The 20,106-nt window shown below is 43.1% G+C and overlaps 1 protein-coding gene across 6 annotated transcripts in view; it reads right to left on the bottom strand.

The window, feature by feature from the left end:
- TIAM1 (TIAM Rac1 associated GEF 1) overlaps positions 1-20,106 on the bottom strand; it is a 213,082-nt gene that overhangs the window by 161,206 nt on the left and 31,770 nt on the right. For all 6 annotated transcript variants that reach the window (XM_035116721.2, XM_035116728.2, XM_035116729.2 and 3 more), the window contains 2 exons: positions 7,404-7,457; positions 2,332-2,502 (listed from right to left, as the gene is read on the bottom strand). The gene's annotated coding sequence lies outside the window, so the exon portion shown is untranslated. The remainder of the gene's footprint in view (positions 1-2,331; positions 2,503-7,403; positions 7,458-20,106) is intronic.

Genomic DNA, 20,106 nt, shown 5'->3' with positions numbered 1-20,106 from the left:
CTCATCTTGTGGTTTAACAGATCAAATCTTACAAAATTTCTCTTAGCAAGAGCTAACAATTGGAATACTGTACAGGCAGAATCACTTTCTTTTATTTAGATGTTCTAATGTAAGGTTGCCAGATTTTTTGGGGGGGACACTTCTCAACTTCAATGGATTTTGTATGGGGACTGATTTGTAAATCCGTGGACTGTCCCTGGGAAACGGGGACGCCTGGTAACCTTATAATCTAATGGTGTCCATATCAGAACAGCCAAATAGCTTCATAAACAAGGCAACTTAATAGTAATTCAGTAATAAATATTACACTATTTAAGGCTAACAGATGTTGCATATTGCTAAACTAAAGAAATTAAGAGCATATGGGGGAGATACGCTTAAAAAAATACAGCTTAATTTTCATTCTTAGCTTTAGACTTAATGTAAATTATACATCTAATCCCAACTATGAATCACTAGACTAGAGTCATAGAACTGTAGAGCTGGAAGGGATCCAGAGGGTCATTTAGCCCAACCCCCTGCCATACAGGAATCTCAAATAGATAATAAATGACAGATGGAGCAGCTTCTCTTGTTTTAGATACCAATACAGTATGGAGATAAACAGTATCACCATGTAGTAAGCATGTCACATGTGACATGGAAGAGATTTCATCTGTGTTGCTGAGAAGAAAATAGCAGAAAGCATTAAATGTTTTCTAACACGTTGGAACAGCTTGCTATAAGATCAATGATCAGAGAAAGGAAATCCCATGTTTCAGGATGTAGTCCTAACATTGGCACATGTCAGGAAGGAAGCTCAACCACATAAAACACTGCTGCTACTCCCCTCCTTCCTCTAAATATAAAAGCAACTGGCCAGCAATGGAACGGTGATACCAGATGTGGAAGGAAACGCTTTGATCAATAACTAGAAAAATGTGTTATAATTAAGATCTACCCCTGAAAATTAAGGCACATAGCTCCTCTTCTTTCATTTGCTTTAATCATGTCAACATGACAAAAAATCTGTCATCTCCTTGCCTGGTCAATAAGGAAACAGTGGTTCAGATCCAGACAAGTTCTTCCCAATAAGGTTTTGGAGAGCAGGTGGGTCACATGCAGCCGTCGACCACTCTATGCAGCCCACCAAGCCCCAGGAAGCCTGTCTGCAGTTCCCAGCTGATCAGTTATATCAGCTCTGCAGCAGTGGAAAGATGGCTGCCCAAATGATGGCTGCTCAACAAAGCAGCAGGGACTTTGCATGGAATGCTAAACCAAACAACGGCACAGCATGAACGTGTAAGCATAAGAGTTCCGGGAGAGACTATCAAGGTCCTCCTCTGGTCCTGCTGCTGCTGAGCTGCAGTAAGGTAAGACATGGTGTGGGCTAAGTGGATACTCCAAACCCAGGATTGTGGCTTATCTCGCTCCAGACAAACCACAAGCTGTAACCAAGGTTACGTGCTGAGTCAAGTTCAGTAGCAGAAGGTCATGAGGAGGCGCAATCTGCTCTCTTGAGAACACCCAGTCTTACTAAGCCATCATTTGCCTCAGTGTGTTTCTGTGCAATGTCATTGAATACCCCCAAGTTCTAGTATAAGGGATAAGGAGAAAGGGGAATATCTGTGCATCTCCAATTCCTCGTTCTAAGTTGTTACTAACATGTCTTTTATAAATATTTCAGCTGGGTATTTCAGAAGGGATTTTGCCCTCAGTCTTCTCAGAAGTTAGTTGGGGGGCAAATGTTCTCTTCACCAAGTGATCTATGTTTGAAGCCACCATTTTTTAGATGCTTGGTTTGTATCCAGCAAATGGTAACTGCAGATCCCAGTTAGGAGAATTGAACTATGTAGTTCTACCTGATCTCCATCACATGGTTACTACAAAGTTTAACTCTTGTTGGTAGTGTGCACAGTGTGGACAATGATAGAGACTTGTAGAAGCTCCTGATGCCAAGTCAGACAATTGGTTGATGAAGCTCAGAACTGTCTACAATGACCACCAGCAGCTCTCTAGAATTTCAATCAGGAGACTTTCCTGGCTGTGTTTTGAAATCTTGGGGATTGAACCTGGAATTTTTTGCATGCAAAGCATGTACTCAACCACTGAGCTAGGGTCCTTTCCCCAAATAGGTGTACCATAGAGTTGCTGTTGTGTGGTTAAAAAAAGATAAAAAGGAAGTGCCGGCCTTGGAGCAGAAGACTGGACATGATAATTGAGCATCTCTTACGGCTTCACGTTCTATGGCTTGAAGTCTCTCACAATGAAAAGGCAGGCTATTCATTATTGAATATTATATATAAATCATAACAGATTGAGAAAACAATACAATAAAATTACAGAACTTACCTCTGCTCCATGGGAAAAGCAGCTATATGCTCTTGGAAGTATTGCAACCCTAAAGCATTGTATTCCAGGGTCCAACAGCAACAATTTGTGCAGTTCACATCAAAGAACAGCGTGGCTTTTCACGGCAATACATGACTCTTAAGAGGATGTGTTCACCAAGCAGATCACAAGCTGGAAATTAAGTCAAATACATATTTACAGATGAGGGATAAAAAATATATACATCCAAAAAAACATATTTTAAGTTCAATTAACATTTTATTTTAATAGGGAAACAGCAAAAGGAATTTCTCTTATGGCTCAAATAACCTTACCTAATTCACAGTGTCAGTCTTACTTACGGTACAATAAGCCTCATTTGATTCAATTACTTGAAGGAGACTGGCGGCATTAAGGGAGACCATAATGCCACATCCTCACATTCAGAGATATTCTGCTACATTTAAGTATTTTTGGTGCTGGGCTTGGGGCTATTATTAGCTATATCTGGTTGCTAGGGAAGGGTTTGGTAATGACATGCACCAGCCAGAAAACAGAATCTGATTTGCAAAAGAAGTTGGGAGTGGAACAGTTTTAAATTATGGTTGAAGGGGAGAAATGTATAGGTCCAGTCATATCCTGTATTTACAAAGTGGCATATCAACAGAACTGGGAAACGCCTGCACCCTGACCTCAGAACTCATATTGTAGCAAGGAGGTGCAGGTAAGCACTATATGCAACTGACCATCTTTTCTGGGACAAAAAAAAAGTCCCTCACCAATCAAGGACTCGTATATGCTTCATTCAGGGAAGGGACCAGCAGGTGTTGAATTTCATTTTATCTCTCACACTGTAAATCTACTTAAAAGCAATCCCCATTGCGTTCAATGGGAATTGATTTCATGTAACTGTGCATGGGACTTACCCAGACATAGGAATAAGCCCTACTGATCTCAGTAGACCTTTATTCTGAGTAAATATGCTCCACAATCCTCCTCATTCAACCATAGCTCCTGTCCAGATTATTCTGGTTATAATTTTTACAGATATAGGAACAAAGCTGAGAGGCAGAACGTCCTGTTAAAAAGGTAACATATTGAATGACTTTGTCTCAGTTCCACTGGAACATTTCACATGTATAGCTAAGTAAAATTAACCAGGTACAAAACTAACACCACTACAACTTCTTTCAGGTCTCATATACAAATTAGGTTACACCTTTAGAAAACAATTTTGAAGTATTTAATCCCCAAAGTGCATATTTTGGAAGGGCCAAAGTTGTTTTGACATAAAAAAAGACAATGAAGATGGGAATAATTTCTCAAAATGTTTTGAAGCATGAAGACCTGTTGAACTTCTTGCTTCTTATGAAGGTTGCACATGGATTTAACATATTATCTCGGGCATTTAATCAGGCCACAGCTGCAGAATCCTGCAAGCATTAAGCTACTTCTCAAACCTATACTTTCTTCACTTTTTGGAAGGTAAAATGAAGGAAGGAAAAAGCAACTTGTCTAAATGTACATATTCAAAACCAAAGAGTGAACTGGGAAATCTACTAAGCTATTTTTTAAAAAACTATCTAACCTTTCCTCTTAGTATCTGGTAGATCAAGTTCGCAGGATCTTAGGAGCTTTAGAAAATGTATTGTTTTAGCCATTTTAAAATTATCATGTTAAGACTACATACAGATGTTATTTGTTACATGACTGCCACAGCAACAACTCTCCTTTGGATATTTTAATTCAAAAACTGTGTGCTATTCCTTCATTACAATTTCTTCATGCACAAAAATAAGCCCAGCCATTTCACATTTGTTCACAGTGAAGCCTATTGATGCTATTATTATGTGTAGTTTAGAAAAGTCACTGCTGTCTGCCAAACCAAGAGGGTAAAGTTCCAATTGCTCCTCAGAAGGCTTCCCTTTGGACAGTGCCGTATCTAAGGGAGGCAGGAAAGAAAGTATGCATATCAAATTTTAGAAAACCGTCAAGCGATTTTTTTTCTTCTGGGTGAATGCCTTTAATGGCCTAAGATACATGCAGTAAATTAAAATAATAGCTCCCTTATGGGCAACAACGAAGAAGATTTAATTATGCATTAAGCTATTGGGGATGAAAGAATCATATACGGTAACACTTTTGTATTTCTCCTTGGTTGCATTATACAACTCATGCCAAGTAGAACTGAGCATGTTTTAAGTATGTTTTGTTAGCAATTCAAACCACAGAAACACAGAAGTCTCTATGGTATGAAGATTGAAGAAGTAGGTGTGGGTGTGTGAAGATGAAACAACTTGTAGCATTTAATATTATCTTGCCTCCAGTTGTATGCTCAGACATTTGCCCATATTTGGAGCTTTAGTATGACTCAACGTGGCCATTTTTATTAAGTTCATAAGCTCTCTTGGTTTTAAAGAGGGGAAATCAGACCATAATAAGTAAGTATCCAAAGATATTGATTAGACCAGGCATCCCCAAACTGCGGCCCTCCAGATGTTTTGGCCTACAACTCCCATGATCCCTAGCTAACAGCACCAGTGGTCGGGGAAGATGGGAATTGTAGTCCAAAACATCTGGAGGGCCAAAGTTTGGGGATGCCTGGATTAGACAGACACAAATAAGAACCACAGGACAGCCCAACTTTTCGTACCTGTGGGCCGCTTGACTGTCTTGTTGCACAGGTGGTGGGAACAAGGTGAAAATTTGACACACACACACACACACACACACACACACACCAGCCCTCCCACTGCCTTCCCAAAGCTGGCTAAGTAAGATGCCATGCATTGGGAAGGAGGCTCTGAGAGGGTCCTAGAGCCTTCCCATCTCCTTCCCAAAGCTGGGAAGGAAGAGGGAGAACGCTGGAGGGCGCTGGAAGGGCGCCAAGTGAGCGCAGGGTTCCGGTGATCTGGCCAGGACTGCGCTCCTTCTCCGAGGACTCCGCGCTGCGCCTCCTTCTCATTTCCCCAGTGCTGGGTTCCGCTCAGTCGAGCTTCGCCACCAGCGCGTGCACAGCGCCCAAGCAGCTCTTGCTGGTCCCGCAGGGCGCGCGCTGGTGGCGAAGCTTGACTGAGCGGAACCCAGCGCTGGGGAAACGAGAAGGAGGCGCAGCGCGGAGTCCTCAGAGGTGGCCTGCTGCTGCTGCCGCGGTCCGCTTGGCACTTCCGGGCCCTTGGAGAGGCTCTGGATGGGGGGTGCTGGAGGGACCTAGCGCCAGGGCGCTGGATGGGCTTAAGACGGCCCTGGATTCCCCTAGTATCTAAATACCAGTTAAAACAAAACAGATCAATCAGTGTCCAAGTATAAGCCTTACTCATAAAAAAATTAATGAATCACCGTTTCTGATCAAGATCTAAGTAATAGGTGAAAGGATCTGAGCAGATTTCAAAGGGTATGTATAATATAATTCTGTGGACTGGTCAAAGACTCAAAGCTTTGAGCACACATCCAATGGCACATGAAAAGAGGAAGAGAAGAAAGAAGCAGCTGCCAGGAAGAAATGCTATACAAAATGTTTTCATGACTAAGTGCTATATCAACATTAGAGTAGATCCATTGAAATTAAAGGACATGACTAAATTAGGTCCATAGATCTACTCTGAATATAACTTGGTTGGTTACAACCCAGTATCTTTTTTGATTAAGTTTACCAGCCCTTATCCCATATGTAGAGTGATGTCATTTGAGGTCTTTATTGTGAACAGAAAATATATATACAGATATGGCACTAGAAAAGGATACTGTAATTATTATCACATTACTTGGACTGCTTGCCATTCTGAAGTGTTCTTTTCTCTCAATTCTCTCAAGTTTATTGTAAGTGTTTAAAACTGCTTATGTTGGAGTGAGCCCTCACTGTTGAGGTGAGGTGGAGACAATAACTGAACTAATCCAATTGTTGTTATCTTAATTTTCAAGTTATATATGCAGTAATGCTTCAACCTTCTGATCAACTAGTCACTAATCTTTATTTGAACACAGGGGGTTAGGAGACCTATTACTACAGATACCAGGGTTTAATAAAATACACAGAATCCAGCCATCAAAGTACTCAGTGCTTCTTTTACTCAATACAATACCAGGCCTTGCACATTTATTGCCCTTACAAGGTCTTACGAGCCCCACAGGCATATGTATGCTTTAAGACAGTACTAAGAGGGCACTTAGCACAATCAAGGAGAAGAGGTCACAACTCTGCTGGTGAATGTGGTCCAACAGATAAAGACCTAGGAACTCCAGTCAGGACATGCAAGTTGTGGGGGCATCTCTTCCATCTATACAGAAGCTAGCTCTACCCTTCTTTGGGACGAAAGGCATGGGGCAGGAGATGTCCTGAAAAATGAAGGACTGAGGAACTCATGGGCATCCCTGGCCTGCAGAAAGATGAAGGTTATTGCAGGAGAAAGAAAAGGAAACAAATGGTGAATGCCCTATCTCCCTTACACAGGGGGCCCCCACTACAAACACATCAGAGGGACATGGCAAGTAGCTAGAACATGTTAGGGTCCCAAGTTTAAAAGAGTGGTTCATTCAATGGGTGACTCTTGAATCATTTCTGTGGGAAAACATCACCCTGGAACTGAAAATGTGCATTTTATTTTAGGGGGAAATTCCAAAATTCCTGATTATGGATCTTCTCGAACAACCTAAGCTTGTTAATTTCAGTCAAGACTGAGCATAACTAAAAAAATTCATGAAATGAAGATTATGTCACATTAGGAGCTCTTAGACTATTTTGGGCAATCAGTTACTAAAACCTAATGTACAATTAATCTAGATGCACCCCAAATTCCATTTCTTTTCTCCAGAGCTAACAGGACCATCATTTCTCATTTTAATATTTGCTCCTTAGTTGGTTGATCCTTTCTTAAGTTCTCATGACTCATATGTGTATACTGCTGAAATATTCATTTTATCTCATTACAGTGTTTTTATTCTTAATCCCATCATGGGCAAGATCACCCAATGGAATGCATCTGTGGACGCAGACAAAGAATTATCCAGTCTTAACAAGCACCTTGAACTTTAAAAGAGCTTTCATTTATCCTGAATCTATGTAAACAATGAAAATAGGGAAGTATTATACGTACAAGCCTGGGAAATAGGAAATGCAGGAATCATTGCTTCACTTCACAGCTTTAACCCTGGAAAACAAAATTACACAAAAGCCATCAATGTGCAGCATGTGCCAACCTGAATATTTAATAAGTTCTGGTCACATAGTAATTAAATCATGAAAACAGTATCCAATCCAAGGAAAGAGACACATACTTAAGACATCTTGTTCCTTGGGAATAATTTCAAAAGAAAACAACAACTCATGTGCTCTAGTATTGTAATGCACACTGGACTTTTCCACTTTCCACTTTTAATGTACACGTTTCAAGAAATTCCTCTTCAACTAGCTTGAAACCTGAACATTCAAAAGAAGGTCTGTCCATTATACAGGTAAAATGGCATTGCAAAAATAGACCAATGTGTGTATTTAACACATAGGTGATATGACCCTCCCCCAGTGCTTTTTTTCTGGGGGTATGCAGGGGGACACATACCCCTCAACATTTTGTGAATCTAAGTTTTGCCTCATTGAGGGGCAGTTTTTCAATATGAGCAGGAAAATGAGAGTACCCCTAAACATTTTTTTAAGAAAAAAGCACTACCCTCCCCTATATAATGCATACAAAACAATTTTTCTAGTTGGTTCTCTCAAAACGTGGCATCTGCAACAATGTGGCATCTGCAACAAGGCCGAATTTACTTATTTAGGACAGATACAAGCATATTCTCAACTGTTTCACCAAAATTGATGGGACTTAATGGAGAAGAGCTAGTCAGTGTTATTGTGCCAAACTGGCTTAAGCACTAGATCCCACAACTACATAGACATGAATTAAGCATAATGCTCCAAAAAGGATATCTTAGGAACTACAGTAATTGTTGTGTATTGAGTCAAAGGATTTTATATCTGTATTATTATTGTCTGTATTTGCATTAGGATAAAGTTACTGCCTTTTGGTTCCAGAGGGTACAGCTACTATTGGTTCATTTAAGCTGCTGTATTTGGATCCTCTGTCTTATTGGTTTCCTCCAAAAGGCAGCACTGTGATTGCTTGATATTGTTCCCTCCAAAATGTATCCCTTCTTAGCTAGTCCCCTGTCCCTATAAATGTAGCTTTCCTCTCCTCAGTCTTCAGTCTTGTTCACTTTAATAAAGAGCTGTTACTAGAGAACTGTCTCCAGCATGTTCTGTCAAGAGAGCTGAAATCACAAACCCCACGTCACAACAACTGGCGACGAAGGTGGGATCCGGAATGCTGAGGAGCGGTTAAACACAACCCTGCCTCAGAGTCCGGATTGCAGCTGAGAACAAGACTCACTGGCCAGCTGAGAAGACGACCCTGCCCGCTAGGACAATGGAGAGTCCAAGGGTATTGGAGCCCTTCCAGCCATCAGAGCCCCACACCTGGGAAGACAACGTCGAACGCTTCGAGTTCTTTGCAGTGGCTCAAGGGATCACCGATGCCAGCAAAAGAAGGGCCACATTCCTGAGCTACTGTGGGCCCGAGACCTTCAAGCTGGCCAAGGCATTACTTGCTCCAGCGAAGCTGAGTGAGACATCTCTCAAAGATATTCTTGCCTGCCTAACAAGCCACTTGGCGCCTACTGAGACCAAGATGGCCCGGCGGATGGAGTTCCATAAGAGGCAGCAGCGTGCTGGGGAGTCTGTATCCACATTTCTGGCTGAACTCCGGAAGCTCGCTCAGCACTGCGGCTTCCAAAATCTGGAAGAGACTCTCCTGGATCGGTTTATTGGTGGTCTGAGCAGCAAGAAAGCCAGAAGACGCATCGTGGCTAAAGAAGAGGTTACCCTTGCTTCAGCCTTGAAAGAGGCCACCGCCACGGAGAATTATGAAAGAGAGGAGCTTGATGCCAGTCGCAAGGCCACTAAGCCACAGATAGAAGTTGCGCATGCCATGGACGAGCTAGAGGCTACTCCGAGCCAGAGCCCAGTCCGTGGGGTCGAGTCGGTGCGTCAGGCCTGCACAGTGCACAGAGATCGCCGAGGCAGTTGCCCAGGTTGTGGCGGAAACCATGAAAGGAAGAGTTGTCGTTTCAGGGATGCTATCTGCCGGACGTGCGGAAAGACGGGTCACATCGCCAGGGTCTGTAGATCGGCGGCGTCGGGAGCGACAGGAGCACCTAGACTGGAGCATCGCAGACCGCCCACAGCAACTCGTTTTCTAAAGGACTGCCACTACGTAACGGAGATCAACGGGAGGGCCGTGCAGTTTCCAGCGCAAGGCAAGGCACACGTCAAGGTGAAGATTGAGGGTCAGCAGTGCGACATGGAGGTGGACTCCGGATCCGCATTCACCATCGTGTCGGACCAGACCGCGAAGACATTCTTCCCCAGGGGTAAGTTGCCCCCTCTGGAGCCCTTTCCGGCAACCTTGCAGTCGTACTCAGCAGGCCGCATCCATGTTATGGGAATGTGTGCCGTGAGAGTACAGTTCCGGGACAAACAGGCTGTACTCAAACTGGTGATTGCGAAGGGCAGTCGCCCCAGTCTCCTGGGCACTGACTGGTTCCCTGCCCTGGGACTGAGTATCTCAGGGCTTAATTCAATCCAAACCTGCCCTGAGATGAGTGAGGTATTATGCAAGGAATTTGCTGGTCTCTTTAATGGAAAACTGGGTTGTTATAAAGGGCCCCCAGTTGACTTCGAGTTGGACCCCGGGGTGGCTCCAATCCGACTCAAACCAAGGCGAGTGCCATTTGCACTGCAACCCAAGATCGAGGCAGAGCTGGATAAATTGGTCAAGCAGGGAGTTCTCTCACCCGTGGACTCTGCTAAGTGGGAGACTCCAATCGTCACACCCCTTAAAGCAAATGGGGAAGTCAGGATATGTGCAGATTACAAATGTACTATCAATAAGGCACTCAGGGGAAACTCATACCCCATTCCAGTCGTATCACATCTGTTGGCTAAACTGGCTGGGGGCAAGGTGTTCGCCAAAATTGACCTGGCACAAGCTTACCAACAGCTGCCAGTAACCCCACAATCAGCGGAAGCACAGACTATTGTCACACATAAAGGGGCGTTCAGAGTTAACAGATTACAGTTCGGAGTTTGTGTGGCCCCAGGGATTTTTCAAGGGCTCATGGAACGCCTGTTAAGAGGTCTGCCGGGGGTCTTGCCATTTTTTGATGATGTTTTGATTGCTGGAAAAGACCCACAGGAACTGGTTGCGCGTGTCCGTGCAGTGTTGCTCAAGTTCAAGGAGGTGGGGTTGCAACTGAAAAAAGAAAAATGCAGTTTTGGGGTGCCAACTGTGGATTTCTTGGGGTTTAAAATTGATGCATCAGGCATCCACCCCACAGATGCTAAGATTAAGGCCATCATCGAGGCACCACGACCACAGAACAAGACGGAGTTGCAGTCATTCCTGGGACTTATTAACTTTTATCATTCGTTCTTACCCCAGAAAGCTTCGGTAGCTGAACCATTACATAGACTATTGCAGAAAAAGAATGTGTGGCGATGGGGGCGGGAGCAGCAGAAGGCTTTTGACTCCTTGCGAGGAATGCTGAGTAGCGGGAGCGTCCTTGCTCATTATGATGAGTCAAAGCCGCTGGTCCTGGCATGTGATGCCTCTCAATACGGTCTGGGGGCTGTGCTGAGTCATAGGGAACCGGATGGGTCGGAAAAGCCCATCTCTTTCTATTCCCGTACGTTGTCGCCCACAGAGCGCAACTATGCTCAAATTGATAAAGAGGCACTGGCTATTGTGTCCGGAATCAAAAGGTTCTATGATTATTTGTACGGTCGCCATTTCTCCATTGAAACGGACCACAAACCACTGTTAGGGTTGTTCAACCCAAACAAACAAACGCCACAAATTCTCTCCCCCAGAATGTTGCGTTGGTCAATATTCCTGAATGGGTTCCAGTACACCTTGACCCATGTGCCGGGGAAACAGTTGTGCCATGCTGATGCGCTGAGTCGATTGCCCCTTCCTGGCGGGAGCAATGAGGATCCTGCTCCGGCGGAGCACATTATGATGCTAGAAACACTTCCGGGGGCTCCTGTAACAGCTACGGATATAGCTGAGAAAACTAGGAAAGATGCTGTTCTCTCCCGTGTGCTCACTTGGGTGGGGAGGGGGTGGCCAGGTGGTCCGCATGAAGAAAAATTCAGGCCTTATGCGACAAGGCAGCACGAATTGTCCATGCATAAGGGTTGTCTCCTATGGGGAGATAGGGTGATAATCCCAGCACCACTGAGAAACAGGGTTCTTGAGACGCTTCACATGGGACACCCGGGAATGGTCAGGATGAAGTCGCTAGCCCGATGTTATGTGTGGTGGCCTGGAATGGACCAGAACATAGAACAATGGGTACGAACATGCAAGGCATGCCAAGAGGTGCGGCCAGAAGTGGCCAGAGCACCAGTCCACTGGTGGGAGCAGTCCAGGACTCCCTGGAGCCGGCTGCACATAGATTTTGCTGGGCCATTCCAAGGGAAGGTCTTTTTGGTTATCGTTGATGCATATTCCAAATGGTTAGAAGTGGCGATGGTCCCTAGCATGGCATCAGCTGCCGTAATCAAGGTGTTGAGGCAGCTGTTTGCTACCCACGGGTTACCTGAGACCATTGTATCAGATAATGGGGCAGCTTTTGTATCCCAAGAATTCAGGGCATTCTTGGCTGATAACTTTATAAGAGGGGTCACATCCGCGCCCTTTCACCCATCCTCCAATGGGCAGGCTGAGCGCATGGTAAGAACAGCCAAAGAATCCATTGCGCGCTTAATGGAGGGTAACTGGTCGGCTCGCATTGCGCGAATGTTATTTTTGCAGCATGCGACGCCGTGTACTGCGACGGGCAAGTCGCCAGCCGAGCTGCTCTTAGGTAGAAGACTGGTAACGGTGCTGGATTATGTCCACCCAGATAAAATGCCAAACCGTAATTCAAGAGCAACCCCCCAGGCTGAGACTGACACAACAAGGTATCTCGCCCCTGAAGATCTGGTCTGGGTGAGGAACTATTCACGAGGTCCGCGGTGGGTGGCCGGTGTGATCACCCGGGCTAGTGGACCTGTGTCCTATTATGTGACCTTGGAAAATGGGCAAGTTTGGAAGAGACATATAGATCAGCTGAGGCGCCGGGCGCTCAGCAGGGAGGAGTCAGATAATTCATCCCTGGCTAATGACGCACAGCTGCAAGACCAGAGTGAAAATGGTCCAGAGGTACAGTCACCAGGGGCTTCAGCAAATGAACCAGGGTCTGCTAGCCCTCATGATGACGAGGTACAGGTCGGGGACCCTGAGATGTCTGGGACTCCATCTGTTCCTGATGAAACCCCTATAGCAGCCCCTCCACCACAGGTAACACCCAATCCAGAACCTGCAACACCTGTTGTCAGGAGATCAGGTAGAAGTTGTAGGACCCCACAGTACCTGAGGGATTACGTCTGCTGTGCTCACTAGGGGGGGAGGGGTGTTGTGTATTGAGTCAAAGGATTTTATATCTGTATTATTATTGTCTGTATTTGCATTAGGATAAAGTTACTGCCTTTTGGTTCCAGAGGGTACAGCTACTATTGGTTCATTTAAGCTGCTGTATTTGGATCCTCTGTCTTATTGGTTTCCTCCAAAAGGCAGCACTGTGATTGCTTGATATTGTTCCCTCCAAAATGTATCCCTTCCTAGCTAGTCCCCTGTCCCTATAAATGTAGCTTTCCTCTCCTCAGTCTTCAGTCTTGTTCACTTTAATAAAGAGCTGTTACTAGAGAACTGTCTCCAGCATGTTCTGTCAAGAGAGCTGAAATCACAAACCCCACGTCACAACAGTAATAATTTTACTTGTGAGATAATGATCAGATGGAACACAAACAACGACAACGCTAACAAAATTTGAACCGGGTATTCTCAAAAGGCAAACTTAAGAGTGCTTTGATCTACGAAAAGCTAATATGAGAAAACAGAGACAGTCCCTGGTAAATAGACACAGCTGAAGTGCATGCCACCTTTTTTGGAATGTTCCTCAAAGGGTTATTGTTTTGTTTATTGTGTTACGTATTTTGTATTTTTATATTGTAAACAGCCCTGTGGTCCTTGGATGAAGTGTACATTTAATATTAAATAAATAAATATACAGTCATACCTTGGTTGTCGGATGCCTTTGTACACATACGTTTTGGCTCCCAAACGCCAAAAACTCAGAAGTGTTCCAGTTTTTAAACGTTCTTTGGAAGCCACACATCTGACGCGGCTTCCAACTGAGTGCAGGAAGCTCCTGCAGCCAATTGGAAGCCGCGCCTTGGTTTTCGAATGGTTTTGGGAGTCAACTCCGGACTCCCAGAATGGAATAAATTCGACAACCAAGATAACACTGTAAAATAAAAATTAAAAGCATGCATGTGTGGCATCAATTGCAAAAGTGTACTTTCTTTGATGTATTATACGTAATGGGAGCATCTCAAAAATTCTTTGGAGGGATGGCCAGGACCAAGAAAGATTTAAACATCTCTGATGGACTTGTAGGATTGTTAAGAAATGCCTAGATTGAAAAGATTGATCCAATTGCAAAACACAAACTATAATTAAAACTCTATGGCTATTCTATTGGGAAAGTTAAGAGAGATTGTACTTGGAAAAGGTAGCAACACACAAACCATCTACTGTACAAAACAATAGAATTAGATTCCAATGTATAAAGCATCACATGATAAGAAATATGGGAAGGAAGTAGGTAAGTGAACAAAGTTATTAAAGCATTGGTATAGGTTTATTTTTCACCAACACAATAAATAAATTGCATTTATTATAGTAATCTCTGGAATGTTTCTTTTTTGTTTTTCTGTACTAACAAACTTTTTTCTGTTCAAACAAAATGATGGAGTTATTTATTACTGCATTTTTATTGCTTTTTTTAAATTGGAGGGTAGGTACAAATACCACCCAATGAAAATGACTTGTCTATTTGGCATGTTCACTACATTATTAGTTCATATAAAGCAAAATATATCTACCGTACTCATTTTCCCCAGTAAAAAGCTGGAAGATATGTTGGGGTATTCATAAAATGTTATGCAAATGATTATGACCTACATTAAACAAAATTCAAAGACTGACTGAGAAGCAAACCTACCTTTGCAAAGTGTTAATGTAACCCAACAAAATGGTCCATTGTGGATACTGACCCATGCCTTGCCCAGGGCCCAAATGATTTTATGACTGCAGTACATCGGCCACCCATTACGCATTTCATATTCCAGAAATAATGACTGACTTGACTCTTTCCACCCAGCCCATAAATTAGTTGGTCTCTTCATTCACCTTCCAGAAATTTTCCAAGGAAACCTGTTATGACTCTACACAGCAGAAAGTAAGGCTTAAAAAATGAATATCTAGCCAGCTATAAAACAGAAAATCTCAGATTGTTCAGATTCACATCAATTTGTACAGATTGCAGATGACAAAACTGTACAAATGGGGTGTAAATGCTACAAGGGAAGAACAGAAGCCTCTATAAATGTCTGTTCCCTGGGTAGTTGGAGCCCCTTAAACTCCTGCATAGAGAAGCCAGAGAGTCAAAGACAACTGCTTTTATGTTAGGCGCAATGAGAGTTCATTAGGAAATTTTACAGAAAACCGCTGAACGGTTGCCTAACAGCATAGAGACTTCTGTGCTGATATGACCTAGATTAAGAGATAAACATCTATACGGGGGGAGGGGGTACATTTGCCCTCCCCCAAACGAATTTTTAGCATACAGTTATATATTTATAGACGGAATCATTTATTCTCTATAAAAGTACAAGTGCATGTGGAGTAGAACTGAAAACAATCTACCAAACCATTTACAGTACTCCACAAATACTGACTACAATGTCTACCTAGTACTGTAGTTGCTCAAGAAGAGAGGTACGAACCTTCACTTTCTAGAGGGGTCACTTGTTCAACTGCACGTGGAAAAATTAGGAATGGGTGATTAATTGCTGCAATATGGAGTTTCTTACTGGCAGCTTTTATTAACAACTTAGTCAGCAGGGCTTGAAAAGTCCACTCAGTCGTAGCAACTCGGAAGCTCTCCCTGGAGAGCAGAGGACCCAAATGCTATCAATCTGACAACACTTTTAGAAAAGAAAAAGTCATGGCTCCAAAGAAAATAGGAGCTTGTTCTAAAGATCCTGCATGTTGCTGCCTGTTTTTTTTTCCTCCTCCTCTTTTTGCATAGGGTTACCTAGCAGCAAATAGTTATTGATATACAAGCCCTAGATCGATTAAGCACTCCTAAGAAGAATGGCAACTTCATGCTGCTCTTATGTATCTGGATGTCAAGAACTGTATTATCCAATTCAGGACAGGCTTTAAGTTGCTTGTGGGGCAAAACAGAATACATTCCACCTGTCCTACCCCAGGCACTGGAGCTGAATCGGCAACAGATATGACGTATTAGGAATTGCCACATGCTAGCCAATTATGAAGCAGCTGGTGTTAAGGAAACCAGCCATTACATTATTGCACCTGCATAGAAGAAAGCAAGGTTCAGGGAGCCTTCTCCTTTCAATTTTACAGCACCCAGGTGGCATAAGCATTCACCCATTAAAAGGGACAGCTGGCATCCGCCGGCCAAAGAATCAGGTTGTTTTGCTCGTCCAAAGCCTTCCGCTAACCTGGCAGCTCCACAAAAATATTTGGTTGGTTGAACATTGATACTGGGTCACAAATTGGTCATTCCTGGTAAAAGATGTTTACCCCTACACCCCATTATAGTCTGGCCATGGCATTTCATGCATTGAGAACCTCAAGAATGGATTGCTGAAATGTGCTATACAGTATGTGGGGCACCCTTGGGTCTAGTCTGGAAGTTCCAGCTGGTGTCAAAGGCTGCTGCTAGACTGTTGGCAGGGACAGACTACCACCAGCATGTAACTCTGTCGTTTAAGAGCTTGCACTCACTGCCCATATGCTAATGGGCCAAGTTCCAGTTTCTTGTATTAATTTACAATGCCCTTAACAACTTGGGTCTAGAAAGCATTAAGGACCACCTGATTCCTTATATACCAATCACCAAGGTCTATGGAACAGTTACTGATAGTGGTCCCCAGGACAAAAAGACCGAGCTTGTATCAAGCAGGAGCTATGTTGCTCAGTATTGTGGGCCCCATTCCAGGGAATTCCCACCCAACTGAGACAGACAGGTTCCCTCCCTGTTGAATTTCCAGCACTTGGTGAATACCTTTTTCTTCCAGCAGGCATTGTAATCACACATTTTTCTGATTTTACAGTTAATTTTAGCCTACTTTATTATATCTTTTGAAACTTTATTTTATACCACTTAAAGACTACAATGTTAAGCGGCATACGACTTGTTGAAATAAATACATAATGAATATGTCCAAATAAAGCATTTGGCTCAGCTGAAGTGCTATTTACATAGGAGAACCTCAGTTGCATTGATCCTGACAGTTCAAAATACAGACTAAGAGATTAAAATGCCAGGCATACCACCTCCCTACTGCAAAACAGGGCCACCCATCCATCAGCTCCCACACATGCACACACACACAAAGATCTGCTTACACAAATAGTTCCATGAGTAGAGAGACAGCTGGAAAGTCTGTATAGCAAGCAGCTCCTGATTATTCCAACCACATAAGAACAGCTCTGCCGGATCAAGCCAGTGGCTCATCTAGTCCAGCATCCTGTTCTCACAGTGGCCAATCAAATGCCCACGGGAAGTTTACAAGTAGGACATGAGCACAACGGCACTCCCCACTCCTGCAGCTTCCAGCAACCAGTACTCAGAAGCATTACTGCCTCCCACTGCAAAGGCAGAGTATAACTAACAGACATTGCAGGGACAGGAAAACACAACACATACACAAACACAAAAAAACCAGGATGACTGGCCAATCTGACTTGAAGGAAAATCTGAAACATGGCATCCAAGCTTTGATCAAAACACATCCAATGAATCTTTCCAATGGGACTTTTTTTCTCAAGGTACATCTTCAAACCATCCAAAGGTACTTTTAAAGCAGATTTCAAAGCAACTCAAACTCAGCACAACCATAGAGTGGAGCTTCACTGCTTCTTCAAACCTTAGAAAGCTTGGATGCTACAGTACTCATTGTTGCAGTTTCTCTTGGCTTCAGGAACGATCAGAAAACAAGAACTCTTGCTGCACTTCAAGTGGCCTCCAAAGCTTAGTAATGTCAGAGACAAGACCTTCACTTCCTACAATATTCAGATGGGAGAGGCATGTCTCGTCCAAAGATACATTTTGGCAGACTACCAAACTTAGGTTAAATTGGTAGATAGCTATACTCTAAGTAACTCTCCCCTCGTGGATATAAAACGGTAACTAATGTTAAGCTTCAGACAGATAGATAAATAAATAAATAAGAAAAGTGTTCTGAAAAACATTTTTTTTAAAAGTATACAGGAAGTATCCTAGTACTGTACTTCCAAATATACTTGGTATCTGCGCTATTTGCTCAACTGACAAATATCTAATCACCAGATATCTGATCTTGGTGGAGGAGCCTTCTCCGCCTTTTTCTTTCATAAGCCAATATTATACAACTCCAAGACTTGCGGAAACCTGTTCTCATACTTTTAATTTTCTTGCAGAAACCTAGGAGGAGCACACAGTCTTCCAAGAACTAATCTATCTTTAGTCAAAATGATTTGGGTGATGGGGAAAGAGATGGGGGAAAGGGAGATAATGAAAAAGCAAATACCAACAGAGTCCATTAAAAAAATGTTTTATTTACAGTGGCCTCAGAACAGTAGGCAATTTTCTCTATGTAGCACTGCTACTAGTCCCAACCTGGAATTGCACAGAGGGAGAAACTATGCTAAGTTTGGTAGGACGCAAACTGTGCAGATCTTGCAGAGGATGACCCATAAAATACTTATGTGTCCTGGTTTTACTGCCTGCCTGGGACTGCAAAAACATATGAATTGTCACACACCTGACAGACCACAAGTGTAGCTGGTATGATTTGTTCAGCTTGATGGGTCACAGGTTGTACAAGTCATTGGGGAATGGGGAGAGAGAAAGAGGAGATAGGCAGGCAGGCAATTTTTCACCCAGCTACTTCCCTGCAGAACTTCTGCTACTCACCTCCAGGCAAGTGACAAATTGGAAGAATAGGCAAGGAAATATCTTTTATTAGTATCTGCTCTGCTGGCATGTCAAGGTACCTGAGTTCTTCACCAGACAGTCAAAAGGGAATTCTCTGCTCTATAATACAGGGGTAGAATATGCTTTGCTCTATATATACTCCTCCAATTTAAACTCCCAACAAATCCTGTTATTTTCTTTCATGCAGATCTACAGCATACCACAGCCCTGACCCCTGCAACGTCCTTGTTCTATAAAGTCGGTTTATTAACCTTAATATAATGGTGAGCCTAATAGCAAGTAGAGTACTAAAAGGAATAGAGATGCTAAGAAAGGTACACAACTAACACGATGTCTTTAATAGCTTGTACATATTTCGATTCCACCAGTGATGTTTGTTGTAAAGATGCTCAAATTACGTATGCTGCTGACAAACGCAGCCTCACTAGGTAAGATCCAGAAATTTGCTTCTTTTATATAACCTCCTGCGTCTGTGACTCAATTATGGGGGAGTGCTTACCATGGAAACTGCAGGGAAGATGCTTTCCTCATGACAGACTGCACACTTTTTTGGAGTGGGGGAAGGAATTGTCAATAGAAGAAGGTGCTTCCAACATTTTGATGCAAAGATTTATCCTCAGTAAAGCAACAAAACAAAAGCTGCATCACGTGGCTTTGCATCTTTCTATTTTCTAAAGCAGCTTTTCATGACTTGCATATCACATGCCTCTACATCAGTTTTCCCCAACCTTGTGCTCCCTGGATGTTTCTAACTACATCCCCCATCTGCCTCAGCCAGCACAGCTGCTCTACATCTTCCCTACCAAACCAACACCCCTCCCCAAACCTCTTCTAAACAGTCTTTGACAATCTGAGTCTCCAATTTAGAGTGGGAGGAGAACAAAGATGTACTTTGCTATTGTATTTTAATATTTTGTTGGAAGCCATTTTTTATTTATTTATATTATTATTATTATTATTATTATTATTATTATTATTATTCCCTGCAGCAACCTGCTGGCCAACCAATGTGCTAGTCCTTTATCTCCTTTCCCACTCCCACCTGAAACAGGGGGAGAAGAGAATATAGTACTTCAACAGTGGGTGCAGTCCAGTTTGTGCAGTCTCCCTCCCACCTGCTTGGGAAGTAAGACCAAGCAAGATCAGGCCATGTCAGTCATAGGGGGATTCTTGCTCTCACCTGCATGGCTTGTTCCTGTTTTTCCTTCTCTACAAGTTGTTTTGAGAAGCCCAGAGTAAGGGAGGAAGGAAGCTGTCAGTGCAGAAGGCTGAGCAGCACCCCATGTGAGCCCAGTGACACATCAGCTGACAATTCCTTCTCCAAGAATAAATCTTTCTAGTGTAAGTAATGTTATTCTGTAGCAGACCTGCATAATCCCAAACATTAGAGCAAGGCAATAAAGATTTCCATCATCAAGGCAACTGGGAAGTAAGGCTTCGACTCTCCAACTATTGTAGTTCAAGGTGATCTCAAAAATGGATAAAAGGGTGGGTTAGGCTGTTCTAAGAGTGCTCAACATTCTGGAGCATTTATATCGCTTCTCAATAGGTAGAAACACCCATTCTAAAAGCCTTGCTCATGTGCCTAATTCCACCTTGAAAATACAAAAGCAAGGTATACAGGAGCACTGC

The sequence above is a fragment of the Zootoca vivipara genome, chromosome 4, assembly GCF_963506605.1.
Source record: "Zootoca vivipara chromosome 4, rZooViv1.1, whole genome shotgun sequence".
NCBI lineage: Eukaryota > Metazoa > Chordata > Lepidosauria > Squamata > Lacertidae > Zootoca > Zootoca vivipara.
This window is presented reverse-complemented; position numbering and strand designations above follow the sequence as displayed.